Here is a 23,201-nt window from a genome sequence, read left to right on the forward strand (position 1 = left end):
GAGCTGACTCACATACTGTGGCCTGTAGCTTAGGGTCTTTGAGCCCTGTATGGACTTATTTGGGAACCCTGTGTAGTGGATTATCAGGAGTGGTCTTCCTTCTTAAAAGACTAGTAATTCTAAAATGAATTTAATCTCTCTGGTGAGGGTGGGCACCTGTTCACTAAATTGTCATGTACAATGTAGGCATTTTCTTAATTAATTTACATCAAGTGGAAACTGATTTTTTTATAAAGCTAATAACTTAATACCTTTTTCCCCCCTACAGTCATTTTGCCCAGTATCAGTTATGTAGTAATCCTATCTTTTACTGCACAAATACCCCTTCTTGATTTGTCTCTTCTCCTTTTGATAGCACATGCAGATTTTTTTCCCCTCCTTACTGTAGTTCTTTTTTTCCTATATCCTCTTGTCTCCAGCCTTTTCTCTGGGAATAGAAAGGACAGGGGAGAATGATTACCTTCTGCTCACTTTCAAAATTAAGAGCATTGTAGAAGACTTTATGGCAATCTGTTCTCCAGCTGAAAACAGCTGGTATAAACTCACTCTAGAAATAGTGATAGTTTAAAGATTGCTCATACTTAGTGCTGAAGATTTTAAAATGCACTAGAATTTTGCAGGAAATCTTTATTGAACAAAATAAAACTAACAAAACTTGAATATTGTTCAATAATATTTATCTAGAAAGATTGAATGTCATTCTCAAGATGGTGCGACTGTAAGACTGTAAAAGAAAGGAAGTTTTCTCACTGTTGTAGCAAAAACTTTTTCTGAATTCATGTGGGGCCTTGCAACTTAAATACTATTTTTTTATACCACAAGCAGTTATCTTAATCTCCCCTGACAAAGCTTTTCCATGAAATGTGTTTTCTATTCGTATGCCTTCCCTCTTAGTATGCCACACACTTCTCACACCCACAGCTTCATGACGACAGTACATCATGCTGTAATCTCTTGAAAGAGATTTTGATTTGGCTGCAATATTTCTGGTCATGTTGGATGCTTGGCTGCTATTACATCAGGTCTGGATCATTCTGTGATTTTGCTTTGCTGAAAATTTACACAAGAAGTTTTATTCTTCCTTTCCTATGTTAAAAGCAATAAATAACATTTCTCTAAAGGGAACTACAAAGAATAATATTAAGGAGTTAGCAGGGTGATAGTTACCTGCTTGTCACTGTCTGTGACCATCTATGTTTTTTTGTCATGGAAGGACAACTCTCCTGTACCTGTTGCTCACACATATGAAAAAAGCAAATTGCTATCTCCAGAAACTTTGTGGGAAGGCAGACTGGGTCTTTTAGCCTTTGTTTATGTGGCTGTAGACACAACAGGGATAGGATTAATTCAGTCATAATTAATGTGTGACTTAGTGTTTTTTTCTGTGGATTTTAGCCACCCAATATTAATATTGCCTTGAGCCTTATAATTTCATTAGTACAGCTGGTTATTAATTACTCAGTAGCCATTTTTATTCCATATAGTCAATATTAATTGGTTTAAAATCATAATATACATGGATGATTAATCATTGTGGCAACACCTTTGCTTGAAACCCTGCTTTTGAAATCTTTCAAAATACTTCAGAAATTTGGGAACTGTGGATGATACTGATCTTCCAAAGAGTAGGCTAAATTCTTATCTGGCACTAAATCTTTCGAAGCTAGATGGTTTTAACAGAGGTGTAATAGTTCAACTTTAAAATTTGGGCACTAAAGTTACAGGACTTAAACAAACTAGTGATATACTTCAGCCATATTTTTTGTCTGACTGTGGTAAGAATCTGTAAGTCCAAGGACCCCTATAAGAAATGTGTATGGCAATGATGCAGTGGTTTAGAAAAAGAGACAGTGGTTGGCAAGGGCGTCTGGGCTGAAGCAGTAACAAGTACATTCCTACAAAAGCAGTTCCTGGCTCCCAGCCCAGCAAAGTTCAACAGGATTCAGGCTTACTTAGCCTTGGACTGATAACTCTGCTGTGCATTTGCTTATTTCCCTTACTGGCCAAGGTACATATTTGATTTACTGCAGTCACTTGGGGAGGAAGACAGCAATAAAGGGTGTGAGTTTAGGAAGCTTCTCAACTATATACTGTTTCTTCCAGGAAATAAGATTATGGAATTTTGCTGCTTTTCTGACCCTGGAAAGAGGTGGACCCTTTCAGTCAGTTTTGCAAACCTTTGTTAAAACAGGGATGGGAATCTTTAGGTTCTTACCTACAGAGTAAGTTTTGTAGCAGACTGGAGGTGTAATTTGGTATTGAGGATAGGAAGCCATGGCCTGGGTAGAAAATATCAACTTGTAGGAAGACAGACTTTACTCTAGGAACACTAGAGTGTTCATGAACACTAGAAATCTAGTGTTCATGAAATAACATGCTGATTTCTATTAAATGTGACAGTTTATGAATATTCATAGCTGCTAAATTACCTCAAGGAAGAAAAAATATTTTAAGGGATACGTATTACTTTTGCATTTAAATACTATCTTGTTAAAATTACTGATATTTATTTTACTCAACATTGCCTATAAGTTGTGCTCTAAACCTTAATTAAGGTTATTCAACTTGGCTTATATTCAGCATACTCCAAAGATAGCCTATGCTGCAAATTACAATTCATCTTGCATTTTTAATTTGTTTAATTTTTTCTATTCTTCTGCTAGAAAATATGCATCTCATAGATACTTTACTTTTTAGCAGTGAAGTTCATGAAATAGTAACTCTCTTTCACTGTCTCACTTATTTCTCTTAATCAAAGTTCTTGTGTCTCCCTATAATTTCCTAGTTGGTAGTAAATCTTGACAGGGTAAAGGATATATTTTTATTATATATATCACCTAATGTAGAGGGGAAGTAAGGGAAGACTTACTATTTGGAAGTCCTCCTGATTACTCTCATTGAAATTAATTGCAGTCAGGCCTAAGGAGTGATAAGCAGTACGTCTGTCTCTTTACTCTTTTCTTCCTGACTGTGTGAACTTCTCAGATGAACTTTTTTGCAGGACTGCTTTTTTTAAAATTTGTTTTTTTTTGTTTCTCCTAATAGTTCAGTTCTTTCTGAGAGCATCTATGCCTTTTTAGTTGCTTAAGCTATAATTAAAATTTACTTTTTAAATTATGTTTATTGTGCTTTGAAGTAGCTTATGAGTACCCATTATTGAGGCAAAATTCAGGTTGGACCCTAGAAAAGGCATCCAAGGATCATGAAAACTGTTGCTGTCCACAGACAATGTCAGCCTTCAGATAATTTATTTCAGCCTCGTGAGAAAAAATAATACACTTAGGACAAGGAATAAATCCTCAAAATACATTTTTTTGAAAAAATATATCATTTTATTGGATGCTGTTTCCAAAAGTAAAGTGAACTAACTTTCTGCAGGAATGGTTATCATAAACTGGAGTTTTTACAAAAACAAATAAAATACATGAAGATTAATTTTTTTTTCCTACTATTCACCAGAAGAATATGTCAGATAAATGAGTAAGAGTGTTATGTGTGTAGAAATTAGCCTTTAGCTTATAGTAGAACTTTAAAGAAGTTCAATAAAACTGGAACTGGAGAATGTCTCGGTGCCACTCTTGTAGAGTTTGGGATTCCAGACCACTGGGACAAAAGTTGACATAAGTGCAAATACTTTATGAGCAAACATCATCTGTGCCACACTGTAGATATGTGCAGAAGTAGAAATACAAATTTTTATGTAAAGTTATATGAAGTAACTGTGATAAAAGACCTACTAAAGCTTGCAAGCTTGGAAAGAAAAGAAAGATTTTCTTACTTAAGAAGCTTATGTTGCAAAGAATAAATTTTTTTTATATGAATGTTATGCAACTGCACTTAAAATAGGAAACCAACCCTCTGAATAAACAAGAAAGCATAACTTTTTGTAAAGTTTTGAGTAGCACCAGATGTAAAAAAATGAATAATACCACAACATTCTACAACCCCCAAAATGCTAAACAGTGGATAAACTGTTGAATATAAATGAGTAATATAGGTTAGACAAGATAAGGCAAAAGATGACTCAGTCAAAGCCAAATTAAAGTTTTGTTAACAAGAAAACAATGTCATTGGATGCTGTGAACTGCAATGAAATTCTAAGGAAAAATGACTGAAAATTCACATTGTAGAAGTGCCATACAACTTTCACAGCCAGTGTTTCATTGGCTCTCTTTAATGACCTTAAGACCCCAAAATGTTCCATAAGGCAGTGTTGTTGCTTAGTTTTTATTTTAAAAAGGGGTTTATCTGAAACATCAATCAAACTTAAGATATTTTCTGTCTTTGAATAGAAAGCACTATGAAACATCATCTCTTTCTTGTCTCTGACCTGACACAGAGCCAGCAATATTTATCTACCCTTGGTTGAAAGGCTAGTGATGTAGAATCCGTGGCCTTGCTTTGTAGCCTAATTTACTACTTGGTTATTACTGTAGTTAGAGGTTTTTTAATAGTCTTTTTAATAATTTTAATATTTTTTGGCTGTGAATATTTCTATTTGATGTAGTCACAGTGAGCAGAGGGGATCTTGGCTCTTTTTTCCTTAGTATGGGAAGAAAGATTTTAACCTACTGAGTGACTGGAATACTGTTTCCATGCACTTTTTGCAGGTCTTATTCTCTTTCACCGCCTTCTCTTTTTCTCTCCAGAGAGAAAATATCTTTGTCTTTCCTAAGAATGCATATCACCAAATTTCCAAATCCAAAGTTATTTCCACTATAGTCTTTTGCATCTCTCTTTTTTTGTTTCCTCAGGACTGGACTCTGGGGTGAATTCAACCAAAGCTTCACAAGTGCCTAGCACAGCAAGCAAATGTGTTACATGTACCATATATATTAAGATAGTGAAAGAGCCTGTTAGTATGTGAAGCACTCATTTTGTATTTGTGCATTTAACTGTTTCTTCCCAGATCTAAACATGTATCTTTTTTTATTACGTGTTTTCTCGTTAGGATAGTGTGGGAGCATTGAGAGGAAGGAGAGCTACATTTAAATGGGAGAATTACTGTGGAAACCTGGCAGATCCCTCTCGACACCAATGAAGAAGTCATCAAGAAGAAAAGAGTCAGACTCTTCACAGAGGTGGGAGGATGACAGACTATGGATGTGAGTGGAAATAAAAACAGTTGAGCCTGAATATAAGAGAAAACTTTTTCAAAGTGAGGGCAGTGCAACAGATTGCCTTTGGCAGGTTGTAACTGCAGTTTCTGCTGTTTCCATACTTGTTTTTGGCCAGTCAGGTCTTTAAAATGTTTTTGAGAAACTTCATCTGATCCTTTGTGCAGAAAATTAGATTAAAGGTGTCTTGAGGTCCCTTTCAATTTAAGTTTTCCTACAATTATTTGTGTTTTTCAAGGGTTCTGACTTGATATCTGAGATGCTAACAATCCTCTTCATCAAGGGACCAAACTAAATACTTTAAATATAATTTTATTTCATGTTAAATCATTATTGAAAATACTGACTAGCACTGGATTCACTGCAGATCCATCCAAATCCCATCTTGAGACTGAAAATTCTGACTTAGGACATGAGTGTGTTTTAAAATCAGGTATTCATGCACTGACATTTCCTGTTAATTTTATTTTCCTGATGTGAGAATATCATGCAGGTATGTGAAAAAGTTTAGGTAGATAACATAAATGTCATATCTATGTCTTTCTCCTTATCATCTAGGCCAGTAATCCTACTAAATATACCAAACAAATCTGGCATAATATAATTTATCACTTTTCTATTATTGCTTTTTATTAGCCTATTGTCTTGGTCATAGTAACTAATAATTTAAGTATTTCTTGCTGGAATTTTCCTAAGCACTGGCAAAAATTCAATTAATACATATTAAAATGTTATTTTTGACAGACACTGGTGCAGCTTTGGTTTTCTCTGTTTCTGAGAGACACTTTTGTCCTCTGAATTGTTAAGGATGGCTTTCACCAGTTCCTGAAATTCTTTAGGGGGAGCTTTTTCAGGTCCAGCTATATTGAAAATATCTATCTTGTCTTCATACTTTAAAGATGTCCTTTCCTTATTTTGGTCCATGTTCATCTCTCCTTTATTATCAATTGTGTCATTAAAAAAAAAAAAAAAAAAAAAGTAAATGTCAGTATTTCAATCTTGTCTGTGTCATATGTTATTGTTGTTCCAAAGATATAGTGCACATATTTTTTTCTGGTTTTTCTCTTATATTCAGTAAAAGTATAGAATGTTTCTGATGCAATCACTGAAATTCTCCTTGAAACCTTTTATATTCCTTGCCAGCTGTAATTCATTTTGTGTATTCCTCTTTTGATTTTATTTTTCTGGGCTGTGTTTCTCCCTCATTAATTCTTTTTATATGTTATATATATGTTTTTATATGTTATATATATGGGGTTTTTTATATGTTATTCTTATTATATGTTCTTGTTTTCACTTTTTGTGTGGTTCCCCTCTAGTTTTCATGCTATTTAAGAGTTATGAGTGAGACATGAGACTAGTACTGAAAACAATTGGAAAAAATCTACAAAATAAAGATTTACAAATAATCATGTGCATCATCCTCCCTCAATGGTCTGGCAACTAAGTTAAATCCCATCTGTCTTTCAAGGCTGCTGGAAATATCAAGACGAATTGAGTGTATATTGTGGCACATATAGAGGTGGTTGGGTCATAATGCCTAGGTCACCAAGAACTCCTTTTTCCACCCCAAAGGATATGCATGACCAATCTGGAATCAAAGTCTGTCTCTGGAAACCCAGAGGGGCCATATACCAGTCAGACTTGACTAAGTCTTTCAGAGATCATAGAATTAATTGCAGTAACAGCTAAATTAATTTACACTTTCCATTTGATTTAATTGCAGTTAAATTAAATGCAGTCCAAATGGCAAAAGGAAACAATGAAAATACAAGCCATTCCCAACAGACCTCATGAAAAAAAAAAGGAAATAACCTTTCCACTGCAAATTATACAAACAGCCTCATTATTACAGAGCTCTCCGTAGACTTCTGGGAACTGACTGACTTCTTGGAACAGTTATGGATAAAAAAATAAAATATTTGGGCAAAAATAGAGTGCCAAACAGTACCATTTGAGAGAATGAAATTCAGTGTATTCATAGCTGGTCTGTACAATTTACTGTCAAATAGAAATTGAGCCATGCCTTACTGCCATAAAACAACAACCACTCACCACTGTTAAACTGAGTTAAAACTGTTAAGGATTTGTCAAAGAAAATTGTCCAAAATCAAACCATTTTATATATATAGCAAATCATTTTGGAAATGAAAGTAAATGCTACCGAAGGCCTGTTTCATCTGCAACTTAGCAGAGTGCAGGATGCCACGTTTTTCTGGTGTGCCAGGATTGGAAAGGATGGTGTAAAGAGTTACAAGCAAAAAAGTACTAAAGAAGCAACTTGCTGCTTCTAAAAGACTTGCATGAACTACAGCTGGTCAGGTTGAAAGTGGTTCTTTGGGACAAGTCATATATTAACTGGGAGTTGGTATCTACTTAATATATAGGCAACAATTCATATTAACACCATATTAAGTATTTTTAAGTGGAAATACTTGTTTACTTAAAGGACAGCTATATTGGATCATCAGGAATGCAGTAGGAATGTAGTTTTGAAGACAGTGAAACCTATGCTCCACTGTTACTTAGCAAGCAAGAAGCAGAAGGAATAGGTCAACAGGTTATCTTTAGACATCTATACAGATTTGCAAAACACCAAGAACTAGAATAACATGGGAGATAGAAAAAGTATCCTGCCATCACATGAAAACCATTTGCTCCAATGCAAAACTGTTAAAACTATTCAACAAATTGCAAGGCCAGTTGGCTTTATCTTGTGTTACTCAGACACTTGAGGAGTGATAGGGATGTAGACTACTGAAGAAGGAAAATTATTACAGTGCATTTAATTTTATTTCTTCACAGTAATCTATATCAGTATACCATCTTATGGATCTATACATCTAAAAAGTCTTGAAAAGATAATTTTAAAGAATCTGTAGTCCTATCTAACATGTGAAGGACCAGTAACTTCAAATTACAGAGAAAAAAGTAAAGCATTCTTTCTATATCCTGGCAGCCTGAGACTGCCAGGGTATAGAAAATCTTTCACTCTTTACATTAATGATATAAATTTTAAATTGTGTAAAAAAATGATATATATATAAGTAGGACATGGTATTCCTATTTAATTATACTGTCTTGAATAATTGTGACAAAATTAATATTCTGGTGGATATACCCTCAGTAGGGGCATTGTATTGTGGCCACATCATTATATACAAGATGATATCTAGGAAGTGGCACAGTCAGTGGAGGAAGGAATAAATCCTGAGCATCGCAGTGGGTTGCCTGTCACTCTTGGTTATGTGTGAATGCTGAACCCTGCCTGTGCCATGCTTTGGGTGCTTTGCCAATTTTGAAGCATGAGCAGAGACTCCCTTTTTTGGATGCAGGTGCATTCACATGCAATAGGAAGCTTTTCTCCCTGTCTCAGGCTTAACATCACTGCTGCCTCATTCCAGTGGGGCTCACACTTGAGATCCACATGCAGGCCTGGTTATTATTACGCTCCCTGGACTCCACCATTGTGCCAGTGCTGGTGCATACAAGCTCAGTTTTCAGTCTGGCTGTGTGCAGCTGGATATTAGTGTTGTATAAACCAGCCAGCATTGTGTAAACCCCATCCATTTGCTGAAGTCATCCAAGATAATTATACTTTTAAATCCACCATGCTGTTGCCAAATCATGCACTCACGAAAGGCAGATGCTGTGAATTTTCCATGGAGTTCTGCAGCAAATCCACTATGTGAAGGGGAACGAGGTGCATTGTAAAACTTCCCCCTTGTCTTTTATAATGCAGGAAGGGTTTAATTAGACATAAATGAGTTTGATCAATGAATCATTAACTTCCATTAAACTTTAAGTAGATTGCCTGACCCAGCTACTTCATTCTGAATTTAATCTGGTATACACTTGATAATTAGAGTTAAAGGGACAAGGGCTGGAGGCAATCCTTCTCAATCCTTCACATAAAATGGAGTTGAGTCAGCTAATAATTTTATAGTCAGTGTGTAAGGACAGAATTGGCCGTAAAATGTAATTTTCCTAGAAAAACGGATCAGGAAGCAGACTGTCACTTTGTTTTGCTTTCAGAATTACCTCAGGAATTACCTGCCCGAGGTCTTCAAAGCCTTCACAAATCCCATCCTCTTCAGTACAGCAGCTTGGAGGATTAGATTTCATGAATACAGTCAGAAACCAGGTGGCAAGGCAGGCAATCTCAAGTCTTTGCAAGAATGCTGGTGTAGCTCTCCCTGTGGTTAAAAAAATTTGATCTGCCTTGTCTAGATCCATGGGCTGGGGAAGGAGTGACAGAATGGAGCTTTCTGGCAGCTTCCAGCCTTAGGAAAAGTAGAGCCTTGATCTGCTGGCTTTACCAGCACCTGATCCAAAACAGCAATTGGCATTTCTTGTGTGTGCTGGCTGCTTGTTTTACTGTTTGGAAAGGGCAGGCTTGCTGGCTGGGGTGGCTCTGCCTGGCCCTATGCTGTGCAGTAGGGATGGATTCTTGGGAGGTATCAAGTTCATATATGAAATGTTTCAATTATCAAACTGACTTAAAGAACCAGATGTTTGCTACTTGTCTTTCTTCTACAGAAATATGTTCTTCTGTCCTTCCTCTGAGCTGTAATACTCTTCTTTCTGCGTTCAGATTAGGTTATTCTGAGGGATACTGGATGATTCAAAGTGGACTCCCTTTTCCTGGTTTAGTATTTGCTTTATTCCATCTGGAAGGCAGAACATATGAGTCTGTTTTGAGTTGGATGCTCTGGAAACAAAAGTTAATTGTGCTGACACTGTGGTATCAAAGACTGTTTTAGTGGGCAGTCCTGCTGGTGGTATCTGTGGCTACTCACAAAAAAGCTTATTTAATGGAATGAGAATATTGCTCAAAGATGTACACAAACCCATTTGAGGAAAGAATACTTTGAAACCCACAGCTATTCAGCCTGATGTGAACACTATGACCAGTGCTAAAGTGTGATAAAGGAGAGGGCTGCTACACCACCTTTCCCTCTGGCCTTTGTATTTATTGGTAAGAATATTAGCACAGTGGACCACTGAGGTCAGAGAAAACTTAAGTGTGAGATTTCTTTTAGAGTGTAGTTATGAGATTGCTCCTGCAAAATGTATCATTGCTAGGACACAAGCTCCTTTGTGTACAACTAGAAGTAGGTGTTTTCTTACCTGTAAAGGACTACAGGTGCAACTAAAAGCGGTGATGCAGAGCTTCTAAATTTTTGAGTTAGACTCTTAAAATAGCAGGCAGGTTTCAAAAGGACTCTAAATATCTGGTCTATGTTTTTCTCATTCCTTCAGTCTCAGCCTCGAAATAGTGTTTCTGAATGCCCTGTGAGTGTCACAGCCTGGGGTCGCTGAGAGCCTTGCTCTGGGGCTCTAATGACCTGTGAAATGACAGACAGTCCTGGGGCTGTGTTTTTGTGGCAAGCCTTCGCTGCTGCTCTGAGATACAAGGGCAAAAGTAGCAGCTGATTAGCTACCTATTTAAGGAGGCTTGTCCATTCTCTGCAGTCATGCTGAGGAGCCTGAATTAAGGGTTGCTGAGTTAAGGTCATGCAGACAACCTTAGTACTGCCATTTTGAGAATTTTGAATGCTGGATTATTTGAACTTAGTAGCATTATTTTTAGAGTATTTTATGTGGATGTGATTTTGTATATTTAGGTCAGACAATTGTTAGCAATGTTCTCTTGCTCTAAAATCCACTGATCTATTCTTTTTAACAGCGCTGCCATATGCAGGGATGAATTCTCCTAGGGCTAATGAAGACTTCTAAAAAATGTCCCTTCCCAGTGCTTTAATGATGTTGTTGTTGATAAATGCTTGCTGGTATGCCATTATTTATCTTCCAAATTCTCCACAGCCAGGCTCCCATTATAAATGACAATCGCTGCTGGGGTTTAGTAGGAGAGCTGAGAGTGCCCTGTTCCCACAGTGCCTGGCTCACCTTCAGCCCAAGTCAACACTGACCAGCATTAATTGCTGCTGACTGCTTTATGTTGCTTGTATAGTGTGTGATGTTTGGTTCCAGGCTTCTGTAAAATAAAATTGCCAGTGCAGCCTTTTATCAATATATGGTTTTCCATTAAAAGGGCACCTAACTTTTGCTGCAGTAAATGGTGACTTTTGGTGATTTGGTTTGTTTGGATTTCCTTGAGAGATGTTTCCAGAAGGATATTTGATGCTCACTTTGAAGAATGTCATAGGGAACATCCATTGATGGTGACCATTTTGTGCTATACTGAGCTAGAAAAATGGAAGCTTAATTCCCATCAGTGAAGAATTGCTCTTACCAGTGCTCACAGCATTATTCATATGAGTTGCTGTTTGCCATTGGCAGTAAGGGATTTACAGCCTGGCTTTCTGGGAATTGAGAAACTTATTCTCTCTAGGGTGCTTCATCCTGAACATTTTTACAAGAATTTAAAAGTCAATTCAAGTGATAAAATCTGTTATTTATTTTGAAGAAAACATGTTTTAAGGCATCAAAACTGCTTCATTATTTGAAAATACATTTAAAATACATGCTTGCTTTCCACAGAGCTCAAAAGATAAATTTCAAGTAACAAAAGCCTTCCTAGCAGGTGGTGGATAAACATTTTATGTTTCCAGTAGAAGATGGGCTTGTCTCGCTGCTGTAAGCAGTCTGAGCAGAGAGTTGTTTACAAAAAAGATGCAGAAGCCTTTGCTACCAGCCAAGCCTGACAATCAGCTACATCTGTCAGAATATGACTAAGGAATTTCATAGGTCTGTCAGTAAAAATAAACTTTTCTTAACTATATTTAACTTTACTATTTTTCACCCTATCATATCTAAATTACAAGCTTTGTCTTGTATAACTCCTCCTGTTGAGTTCATGGCTTTTTTTTTTTCCTTAAGCCTGCATGGAGAGGTTTTCCCAAGTGATTTTCTCAAAATAGTCTCTGCCAGAGTAATGCAAACCCACCCTCACCTGAAGCTACTACCACATGGATCTCCATGGCAGTTGTATGCATCTACCTAGAGCTGTGCAGCTCAGGGAGTGCTAAACTTTGCAAGAAAATGAGGTGTGTCCACTTCAGACAGAACCCTCAGAGATTTTGTTTGCTGGATTTTATCTGAGTGTGTATGAACTGTGACATTTTGATGTATTTTAAGCCACCAGACTTTGGCAGTCTTTCATAAGGATAGGAAAAAGTATTTTTTTGACGCAAAGCAGAACCTGTCAAATTTTTTCAGATTGGTTGGAGTAATGTATTCTTACTTGTCAGTTCAGAAATCGCTGTATCATTTTTACTGAATTTTTCCACAAAGATTTAGCCTCAGAATGGTATTAGTAGGGGAAGCTGGTGTAAGTACTACCAAAGAGGGACCAAAAGGAAGGGACAAAAACTCAAAAAACCAAAACCAAACAAAATACCCTCAAACAACAACAACAACAGCAAATTAAAAACTAAAAGAAAAACCACACCAAAACCCCAAACAAACAAACAAAAAAAAAAAAACAGAAAAAAAGCCACCAAAACCCAAGACCACCAAAAAAAAAAGAAAAAAAAAAAAGACATAAACCCAACCCAACAAAAACCAAACAAACTACCCCAGAAAGAGAAGAAAAATATACTATGGGAGAACTAGGAGGTAGCTATATACTGGCAAATTTTGAAACACCATTTATGACATCTTGTGAGTTGAAAGGCACATAATGTGTTTATAGGGCATAGCTAGATAGTCAAAGGAAATTATTGTTTTCCTCTATTTTGTACTTGTCAAGCTGCATCAGAAATACCATGACCAATGCTAGGCCCTCTTTTGTTGGAAGGAGTCTGTGAGACAGCCACAGAGATGTTTAGGTAGTGAGACATGGCAGCTTGAGGGAGCAAGCTGAGCTTGGCCGGGTAAGGATATGCTGGCTGAACAGATCAGTGCTGTGAAGAAACACCATACTTTGGTACTTTGGCTTGTTGGCAAGTGCCTTTTCCTGACAAAGACACAACAAGCTGTGGAGGCTTTTGTGGTGATACCTACATAGTTTTTGTTAATAAATATGACCTGAGAGAAAATTCTATGTGATAAATTCTTCAGTATAAGAAGTCAGATTTTGACCTAGGTGCACTTTTTTTTTCTTTTTTCTTTTTTTTTTGTTTTGTTTTGTTTTGCTTTTGTTTTGTTTTGTTAGAAAGTACATATTCTTTGCTGTCTATTTTCCAGTTCAGTCTTTATTTCCGGCTTTCTGTTAGTTTTAAATAACAAACCCTTCGCATGTGCAGTGGCTATTAGCTGAGAGGCCTAGAAAGGTAGCAGAAAAGCTCTTGTGTGTACACTGTGTGCATAGACAGCTTGAGCTCAGGTGACAAAAACACCTATGGAAAAGGGACTGGGCCTTTCTGGGGATTGTCTTATCTTTTAGGTTATTTTCTGTGGCACACAGTGGATACGAGACCTCAGTGTGCATCTAATGGCGTGGCTGGATGCTGCTGTTTAGACAAAAGAAGTTTCAAACAGCAAGAAAATGAACCATGGAGTTAACCCCAGAACTTGTGGTAGGTCTGAAGTTTTTCACTTGAGAGTGAGCCCCACAGCTGGCCTAGATAACATGCCTGCAGCATATGGGTTCTTGTGGCAAACAGTGGACATGGCCTGCAGGTTCCTGCCTTCCACTTCTCTGATAGCAAGGGCATGGCCACTGCCACCAGGCAGACACCGCTCACAGTTTCAGAGCCAGTTCTTCTCCATTAAGAGAGAAGCACCAAGAAGTGAAGGGTGTTCTGCAGCCACAGAACCAAAAACAGGGAGATGGATGTCTCTGGTCAGATCAGATAGGAAAATCTGTCAGAGATGAAAGCTGAACCCACGTATCTTGGTTCTTTGTTCCATGCCTTATGTATAAGAGCATCCTTCCTGATGTGAACATGCCACTGTGCTAGCTAGAGAACAGTATTTTCAGTCTTCTCTTTTTACTGTTTAGCATCCTTTCTCTATTTCATGCGATTTTGCTTAGAACTATTTGTTCCTTTTTTTCTTACCACTTTCTAATGGCCTCCTTCCTTTTGTTGTATCTGTTCCTCTTAGTCTTACTGCTCCCCCACATTGTGGTTCTGGAATGTGTTTTGGCAGCTCTGATGAAACGAGCAAGCTGTCAGAGTAGCTCTAGAGAGCCTTCTTTTGGAAAAGCACACCAAGGCAGATGCAGCTTTTGACATGAATAGTGAGATGAAAGCACACAAGACACCAGAATAAGAGATCTCTGTTTTCTTTTCCTTCTTCCTCCTCCCACTCTGTGCTGTCTTATACTCCTCAGTGGACAAGACTGCTGGTAAACTCTCTCCTCTTGCATTCTTTGATGCTGTTGGGGCAGTAGATGTTCTGTAGCTGCTGGTGCAATGCACTTGCCCAAGGATGACAGCACAACAGAGCACTGCCATAAATTCTTGTCCACATGTAAAGCGTCTTCCTCTGCCCTCACTTTAAGTAAAATTAACATATGCTATGCAGACTTTCCTAAAGGAAACTATCAGTCTCCCTTGCCCTTGGCAGAGAAGGTTCTTTTTCTTTATTTAATGTGAGGAGAGCCTACACTATGTCACAGTGCAGATTCAAAGCTATAAGAAAGGTGAAGTGGCAAGTCAAGAGAAAAATTGTCACAAGGAAACAAGAGACTGTGAGGAAGCCCCGAGCATGGTTTGGCTGATACTGGAAGTGGCTGGGATTACAAGTTAGGACAGCTCTGGTTTTTTCCTTTCGGTCTGGTATTAGTGGTGCTGGAGGCAGAAACAAAGACAATTGAATTGTGCACATGGTGCTGTCAGATTGCTCTCTTCTCCCTCACCAGATCTGTCCCCATCACATACCAGAAATGCAGCTGGCTAGCTTCTGTTCTCTCTTCTCTAGATGCCTACAACTTCTGTGGAAATGCTATAATAGGTATATCAGCTTGTTTGCTTGTTCTAAAAGTGCCTCAGGGGATTCACAGGTTTGGTGTGGAAGGGTTTTGCTGTTCCATTCCAGTCACTGTGCAATATAGGGGAGGATTTGACAGTGCCAAAGATGCTGCTGCTTTTGGGGCTCTGCACACTTTGAAGGCTGTTGGAGCCTTGCCTGTTTAGCAGGTTGGATGGCTGCCTTGTTCACTGGTACAGGAAAGACCTGCAGGCCACACTGTTGTTGCAAATTATGTGATCACCTGATTGTCTGTATCATATAAACCAAAGATCCCATTGAGTTCCTTTGGAGCTAGGCAAGGCATTTGGCCTGCAGCACTTGAGTGAATAAATGTATTGCACTATGGGGAACTCAGAAGCAAAGCTTTAAGCTGTCTCTTTTAAAAGGTATTTTCTTCAGTAAAAAATTCAGCCCAGTACAGTTAGAGTGGAACAAAAGGCAATGTTTTACAATACTGTAATATTATTTCATATCTTTAATAAAAAAAAAAAATCTATTTTTTATTTCCCCTGTCATCTTGAATATGACTGACTTCTGAATAACTTCTTGAATGCATATATTTTGCACAGGCATGTGAGTCTGTAAATGTAGGCTGGATTTCTTGTGTGTTCTATATTGCTAGCCTGGCTGATGTATTATATAGTATTTGCTTACATGGCTGATGACAAACATAAGGAAATCTTTCTGAAACCTGGAGCATGCTGCTCTATTACTCTGAAGGATGTTTCGTGTTTGGTGCAAGCTCTACACAATTTAGTAATATCAAATTGTCTAACTTAAAGAAGACACTAGTATTGAATATATGGTACCGTGTGTGTTGCCAGAAAAACCTTTGAGTATTACAATGAAAGATAAACTAAGAGGAAGATTGTGGGAGAACTTTAATTATTAAACTTTTATTTTATGGGAGTAAGTCAAAACTAGAGAGAACTCAAAGCTTTAGATAGTGTACTGGCACTACACTTTTCTAGATGACTGTCATAGGCGTGAAACATCACCTCTGAAAACAGTTTCAGACTGTTTTCTTCTATAAATTCAGTTATTGTCTGGCTTCTGTTGCTCATGAGATCTAATAGAAGATTGTAGAAATCAGAATAAAATCTTTCAGGTGATTGATAATTCCAAGAGGCTTTGATTAGTGGTGACTTTAATGTTCCTTCATAAAAGTTGGAATGTTGTAGCCTGAGGAGTGTTGACAAAACAGTGATACCTCTTCTACAACAGTTTTGGAGCAAGTAATTTTCACCTTTTATTCATGGCAGTAAATGGCATTATCTTGCTTTAGAAAGACTTTTGCTGCCACGGTTTCCCACCTGCAAAATTCCTATATAGGACTGTCTGAAAGGGATCTTGTGGAAATAATTGAGCATTAATTACAGGTAGGAGTATCAGCAGTCTGCACTTTTTCCTTTTAATATGTTAACATTGGTTTCCTGAATAAATGAATCCAATGCAGACATATTTTGCTTCTTACATTTGTCTTGATTCGGTTGTAAAGATTTGAAGCCAGCTGTATTTTTATGGTGCTGAAGTAGAAACCCAACAGATAGGTATGTGCATTGAGAAGAGACCCAATAGAGAAGTTGTGGTCTTGACCGTAATATGGCATTTGAAGAACAGAAGCCACACATAGTCAGCATTTAAAAATCTCCAGCCATGGAGAAAGCACTGACTGGGGCTTTTGCTTTTTACCCATAAGGAAATTCAGGGATAAAGCACACATCCCTAGGAACCTTGGCTTTGTTAGTACCTGTACTGACTTCTGCCTGCTGTATGACTTTGGGAGATGTGTTTTGATGTCCCTTCTGTTGCCCCTTGTGATGGTAGTACCATCGAGAACTTCAGGAAATGGAACTGGGACCACAGGTGTTCTTGATCTTATTCTTTCTTCTCTCCTGCTTAATGTTTCTTTATGCTGTAGTTAGGGCTAGTGTTGTTCAGCAAAACCCCACATTTACAGCTTCTTTCTGACTGCTTTTACCTGCAGGAAATGCTAAGGAAACGGTTTCTCTTTTTCTAGGACTATAGTTGATGGATTAAAAATTGTCATTGCACAGGAAAGATATACTGCAAGAGGAAGGGCAACTGCAAGAAGAGATGAGGAATTCCTAAACCTAGCAGTTTGCTCTAAAATGCAGAGTAGGGCAAAAGTCTATGAGTCAGCTGCCTAGAGAAAACAAAAGCCTTGGCTTTTCTGAATGAAATCTCAGAGCTGTGGGCAATTTTCATGGTTTCTTCTACTTTAAAAATGTTACTTTAAAAATCAGCATCCAGATTATATGCAGGAAGCTGACATTGCAGTGTCGCACTTCATTTTATCACACGACGCAGAAGGAGAAATGGAACTAAAAAACAAGATTCCTCTTCCAACCCTCTGTTTTCCCCCAGCAGTTAGAGCAGTGCCATGGCATTGGTGCAGGAGGCCGTGACCCCATCGCCCTGCCTGAGGAAAGAGAACAGCAAATACACCCTGTTGGAATCTTCTGCTTTGGGTGCTGGCACCAGAACTGACAGTGGTGCACCTGCTTCTGCTTCTTGTCTGCTCAGGGGGATAAAATGCACAGAAAGCAAGAGGATGTGAGGAACTAAGGCAACAGCTGCTGGGCAGTATTAAGTGATGGTCCTGGAAATGTCTGAGCTCCATGCACAGCAGCAATAGGTCTGGAATTACTACAGACTTTTTTTCTTTTGAATCCATCACCGCTGCAAAGACACAGCTGCACCAACTGCAGAAAAGTTGTCATGCTCCTTTCAGGTATAGATTGGCCTCAGTACATGTGTTGTATATTGATAGTGCATTGCTTGCCATAAGTGTTCCACTCAGGGCTATCCTATCACAGCTAAAGGTACAAATGAATGTGCACAAGTAGATCAGAAACTGCTTTTAGCTTCTCATTCAGAGTGGACTTGAACACATGTCAATCCTTACCCTGTATTGCTGTGGTTCCCAGTCATTTCTGTTCAAACACTACAGATGTTTTGATGTGGGTGGGCAAATGCCTGCAGATCAACTGGTTCACCTGACCCTCACAGATATGCAGTTTGGAGTGAGATTTCACACAGAAACATACTGCAGACTCAGCAGTCAGAGGAGGACATGCAGTGATCTTGAAGACCTCTGTAAGGCTGTTGATGCACTTCTAGAGCATCTGTACTGATAAACCATGCACATTAGCACTGGATGAGGATCCAGGTAGGAATTTTATTATCTTGCTATACAAAACCTATGCTGATACTATTGGCATTTTCTAACCCTTATCTTAACGTGAGAGAAGGTTGACAAATTATCCTGTACTGAAAAGGAGAAAATGTCTTTTTTCATGGCATGCTGCTACAACTTTTCTTCTCTTTTATCCCTGGAGTATCCCTTAGTCAAAGGATAGTTTTCTCCAACAAACCTTTGAGACACCGCTTGGTGAAATAGTGCTGCTGGGTTTTGCCCTTTCAGATTTGAGCTGTGGAATGGGTCTTAAAGGAGTTCATGAGAACAGAGTGGGAGACTCCATATTTGCAAGTAAGAAGTGGAGCTCTTAACATTATTTGTTTGGCAAAGAGTGGATCAGAAGATAATTAGGCATCTGAAAAGTTGTTCATATATCACCTTGGTGAGAACAGAGGGAAACATAGATAAATTAATTCATTACTGCTTAATGAATTAATGAGAACAGATAAATTTCTGTACATACTTGGAGAGGGGGTTTCAGGGTTAATTGTGGCTTAGTATGTGGCATTAGCAATAAAATGTGAAATAGTGGTTTAAGAAATGTCCCTGAGAAAATGATTTTGTATCTAGACCTTATCCCCTGACATATGTTTCTGGCACTGTCACAGGACTTACGGAAACTGACTATGGAAGCCATGGAAGCAAGCCCAGCTTTAAATGATTAAATTGCATAGTAGAATCACCTTGATCAGGGTACTTGGTACACTTGTAATCAGGATGCTAGACAATTTAAAACTGGGCATGGATCCATGGTGCAGAGCAGTATCTGTGACAAACATGCCAATATTCTATGCCATCATGCACTCATTGCCAATGGTAAGTAATGTAGAACATCTTTCAAGGTGGATTGATCAAGGGGAAAAGAAATCGGCTACATTTGGGAATATTCCATTTCTATCACATGCCAGAAAGCAAAATTTCTGTCATGCTAGTTTTCATTTAAAAAAATATCAAATGTATACATTGAAATAAATAATCCTCTTTAGGAAAAGTGAGGTTTCTTTTTTTTTTTTTTTTCCTTTCTTATAATAGAAAAGAAAATATTGAAGTTATTAACAATTGATTCTAACACCTTATGACATTATGAGCAGTCACCTCCTGGAGACTTCACCCTCTGTGCTTGGAGTAGGAGGAACAGAATTTTAAAAAACACTGAAAGACTGAATACACAGAAAGTGAACCATACTGCAGATAGCTCATAATGGCTGAAGGGCTGTCGAGGTGATTAGGGGTATGAAACACTTGTCCTATTAGGAAAGCTAAGAAAATGTTCAGCCTGGAGAATGGAAGGCTTCAAAGTGACCTAATTACAGCCTCCCAGTACTGAAGGGAACCTACAAGAAAGCTGGAGAGGAACAATTTACAAGAACATGTAATGATAGGACAAGAAGGAACAGCCAAGGTTGGATAAGGCTTTGAGCAACCTGGTCTAATGGAAGGTGGCCCTGCTCCTGATAAGGCAATTGGATCTTTATCTTTGAGATGCCTTGCAAACCAAGTAATTCTGTGATAATAAACACTGGATGATCAGTGTTTATTAATATATAGATATGTAGGATTTATTTTAGAACAATTTGGTAGCAATGGAAAGCCAATGTGTAGCTGTTTTGTTTAAGATTAATTATCCACAGAAATATAGCACTAAAAAAGCATGAAAATAACATTTAAGAAAATGTGCAAGGGAAAAGAAAGACAAACAAAGAAAGGATAAGAATAGGAAGATACCACCACCAGCAAGGAGATTTGATTATTGCCATTTAGTTGTCTAATGGCCATGATCACAGACTTGATGCATTGGGGGTAGAGAAAAGCCCACAAAACAGAAAGTTCAGTGGGTCAGGATAATTTAGGTTTACATGGGAACGCCCTCTGTCTTGTGAGGATCAGAAGTTTCACCACCACTCACCCCAAAACTTTCCTCCTTCTTTTCAATTGTGTGGGGTGGTGCAAACCTGGCCCAGCAAATGGACAAATGTTTTGAGTTATTAACCATTAACATTCCAGTCTCTCCAGGAGCCAATGATCTAATAGAAAACTGGGACAACTCAGCAGAAATCCCACTCTGCTGGCTTTAGGCTATAGCCTATTCAGAGCAAGGTGTGACTAAATGGGACAAGTGAGTATCAGGGACAGATGAGAGCCTGGGGCATGTCAAGAGGAATGCTCCATGGTCTGTACTTCAGGCTAACTCTGATCTGTGTTTACATGGTGATAAGCCTGGACTAATATACCTTTTCCTTCAATCAAGGTATTTTTTCTTGGAGTTTCTCTTGAAGATATTAATGTTGCATTCACTTGGTTGCTTCAGATTGCAGCACACTTGCAGATACCTTAAGCGACCTTGTGTGGCTGTTTTAGATGCTGTAGTCTTCTAATAAGAAGCATTCCCTAGACTTTAAGAAAGATAGTATTTTTAGAAACATTGTGAAACTTTCTGTTGCAATGATAATCAGTTTTTATGAAATGAGGTGATCTATAAGCAATGAGGTGATCTATAAACAACAATAAATGACAAGAGGAAAGAATAAAAACTGATAAATTAAAAAAAAAACTAGAAGAATAAATCAATATGCACAAAGTCACACAAGAAGTTGACAGAAGTTTCGAACACTGCATCTAGCCTTGAGTCCATGCCCTGGGCTCTAACTCTTCTGTGGAAAAGAATAAAGTCCAAAATTTGGAGTTACAATAACATCACAAATATTAATATTGCTGTTCCCATTAACATACTAGTGCAGCAAAGACTATTAAGTTTCATTACCAGATGTTGCTGATTATTTCATCATTGTTTTAATATACAGAGAGCAGGTGTTGGGTCTTTTTGGCTTTTTTTTTCCTGTGTGATACATGAACATAGATAAACTTCAAAAACTTTCTGAGACTTTATTTCAGTGTTGCTATTGTTAAATAATTTCTTTCTTTATTTTGTATCTGGGGGGTCTGTTTACTGGTGCATGATTTTTGCTTATAGGAATAACAAAGCTGCCATCCCAAAAACCCAACAACAGAGCCTCAGAGTCTGTCCCAACTTCAGTTCAGAGTAATTATATAAAATGGCTATAACATTTTTTTGGGTATGTATGATCTCTAAGAAATCCTATGCTGGCTAGGGACTGATGAGTTGCTGTGATATTGAGCCCTTCATGCACCTTTCTGGGCTTTTTGTGACTCTAGAGATGTGCTTCTCCATCAATTCATATTTAACAAAATATGAATTGTCTCTCTATAGTAGCTGCTGTAGCATAGGAATTATGAGAAGAAACCTTGCAATTCCTTGAAGAGCAAAAGATTTTGAGCAGAACAGCCTTTGTTATGCAGATTTTAAAATTACATTCAGATAAGATGAAACATGATTGTTTCCATCTTGGGAATGGTCACCTTTATTCTTTTCAGTTTTCTCTTTTATCTTCTTCCTATTGTTCTGTCCTAAGTACAAGTTTGGCTAAAGACTAGCCAAGCATATGGAACCTAAATTCCTACTCTGTAAGTATGGGTTCACTGTAGAAACATGAGTGATACTCAGCTGGCCTCTGGTTCTCAAATAAAAAAAATAAATATTATAGATTTTTTTTCCCCAGTTGTCTTATAATTTCAGGGCCTTTCTAATTAATGGCAAAGATCAGAAAAAAAAAGGGCCAAACAACCTCAAATAAACCGAGCAACATTGTTCTTTTCACCACCCTGGGCTGCTTTTTACATATGACTTGTTAAAAATGACATGATTTTTCAGGGCATGGAAACAGAGACCTTGTTGGCTGCTAACTGCATTCAGTTCCTGGAGATTAGCAAAATTATCAGGACTTCAGGTAAGCAAAAAGGGAAGTCATACAAGACATTTAATGGGGGCATGTGGTCCAAAAAGGATTGAGGCTGCAAATAGCAATTTCCTTTGTTGCAGTGCTTTGTGCTCTCCTGCCTGTAAGTTCCAGATCATAAGACTTTCTTTTGTAAGCTGGTAGAGTATAAATTGTGTAAAGCTTTTATTATGTAGCTTTACTTGGGTCTTTTGCACTTCTATTCTCACCTTGAGTGGTCTGTCTCTTTTTCTGGTGAAGAACTAAATGAAAATCAAGTTCTTGCTTGTGGCTGCTGCCAGGGGTGTCAACTTGGATCTGGCAGCATGGTTTTATAAACCATGAAAAGAGAGAGAGAAAAAAAGCAATAATCTGTGAAGAATAATTTTAATAGAATTGGGTTTGAGAAAGATTTTAATAATTAATTGTGACCTAAAGGAATGTTTGTGAAAATCGAATGGTAATACTACCTAAGAAATGGTGTGTTTACATGTTTTACTGGCTTTGATTTTGTTGGGATGAGAAACTACAGTGTCATTTTTTTTGATCATTCAGGAGGAAAATTATATTTACAAGAAAATTAATTTAAGAGATCAATTAAAGATTACTTTGCTGCTGGCAATCAGAAAGGTAAATATCTTGACACTCCTGCTTAGATGCAAACATTTATCTTCCATAATTACTGTGACTACCATATTTTTAAAATGTTTTCTATTATTTTGTTTGCTTGGGCAGATTGTGGGATAGACACTGACTTCTAAAGGCACAGCTGCAACAGAACATGTTAATATTTCATCATTTCCTCCTCTCTTGAAAAGAGGGAGAGGGTTGCCTAATTGTGAATGTTACTGAGTTAAAAACCTCTGTATGTGCTACTCTGAGATTCTGTTTTGTTTTAAAGTGAAGACAGAAACTTGTTACCAGTAAAATCACCAGTGAGGGGATCTGTCCTGAAATAACATTGGATTGGAATCTTTTGGTCATGATACTTCATCGCAACACAATCCAGAAGCTGAGGAATAAAAGGCTGAAAATCTTGGAAATTACCCAGTAGAAGAAATATTTCCCATGGCTTTAAGGGGCCATAAAAGGAATTTTCTTCAGGGTCCTAGGAGAATTATAATCTATGTACATTTTTTTATCCAGACCATGCTCCTTTATGTGCCATCAGTGTAGGAGTATATT

The 23,201-nt window shown here is 37.8% G+C and overlaps 1 long non-coding RNA gene across 1 annotated transcript; it reads left to right on the top strand.

Moving 5' to 3' along the window:
* Window positions 1-4,828: 4,828 nt before the first annotated feature.
* On the top strand, window positions 4,829-22,646 carry LOC110477949 (uncharacterized). Its single transcript, XR_002466679.3, has 3 exons — window positions 4,829-5,105; window positions 21,953-22,028; window positions 22,572-22,646. It is a non-coding gene; the product is annotated as an uncharacterized LOC110477949 (long non-coding RNA).
* Window positions 22,647-23,201: the final 555 nt, after the last annotated feature.

The sequence above is a fragment of the Lonchura striata genome, chromosome 3, assembly GCF_050655825.1.
Source record: "Lonchura striata isolate lonStrDom1 chromosome 3, ASM5065582v1, whole genome shotgun sequence".
In the NCBI taxonomy this organism is placed as follows: domain Eukaryota; kingdom Metazoa; phylum Chordata; class Aves; order Passeriformes; family Estrildidae; genus Lonchura; species Lonchura striata.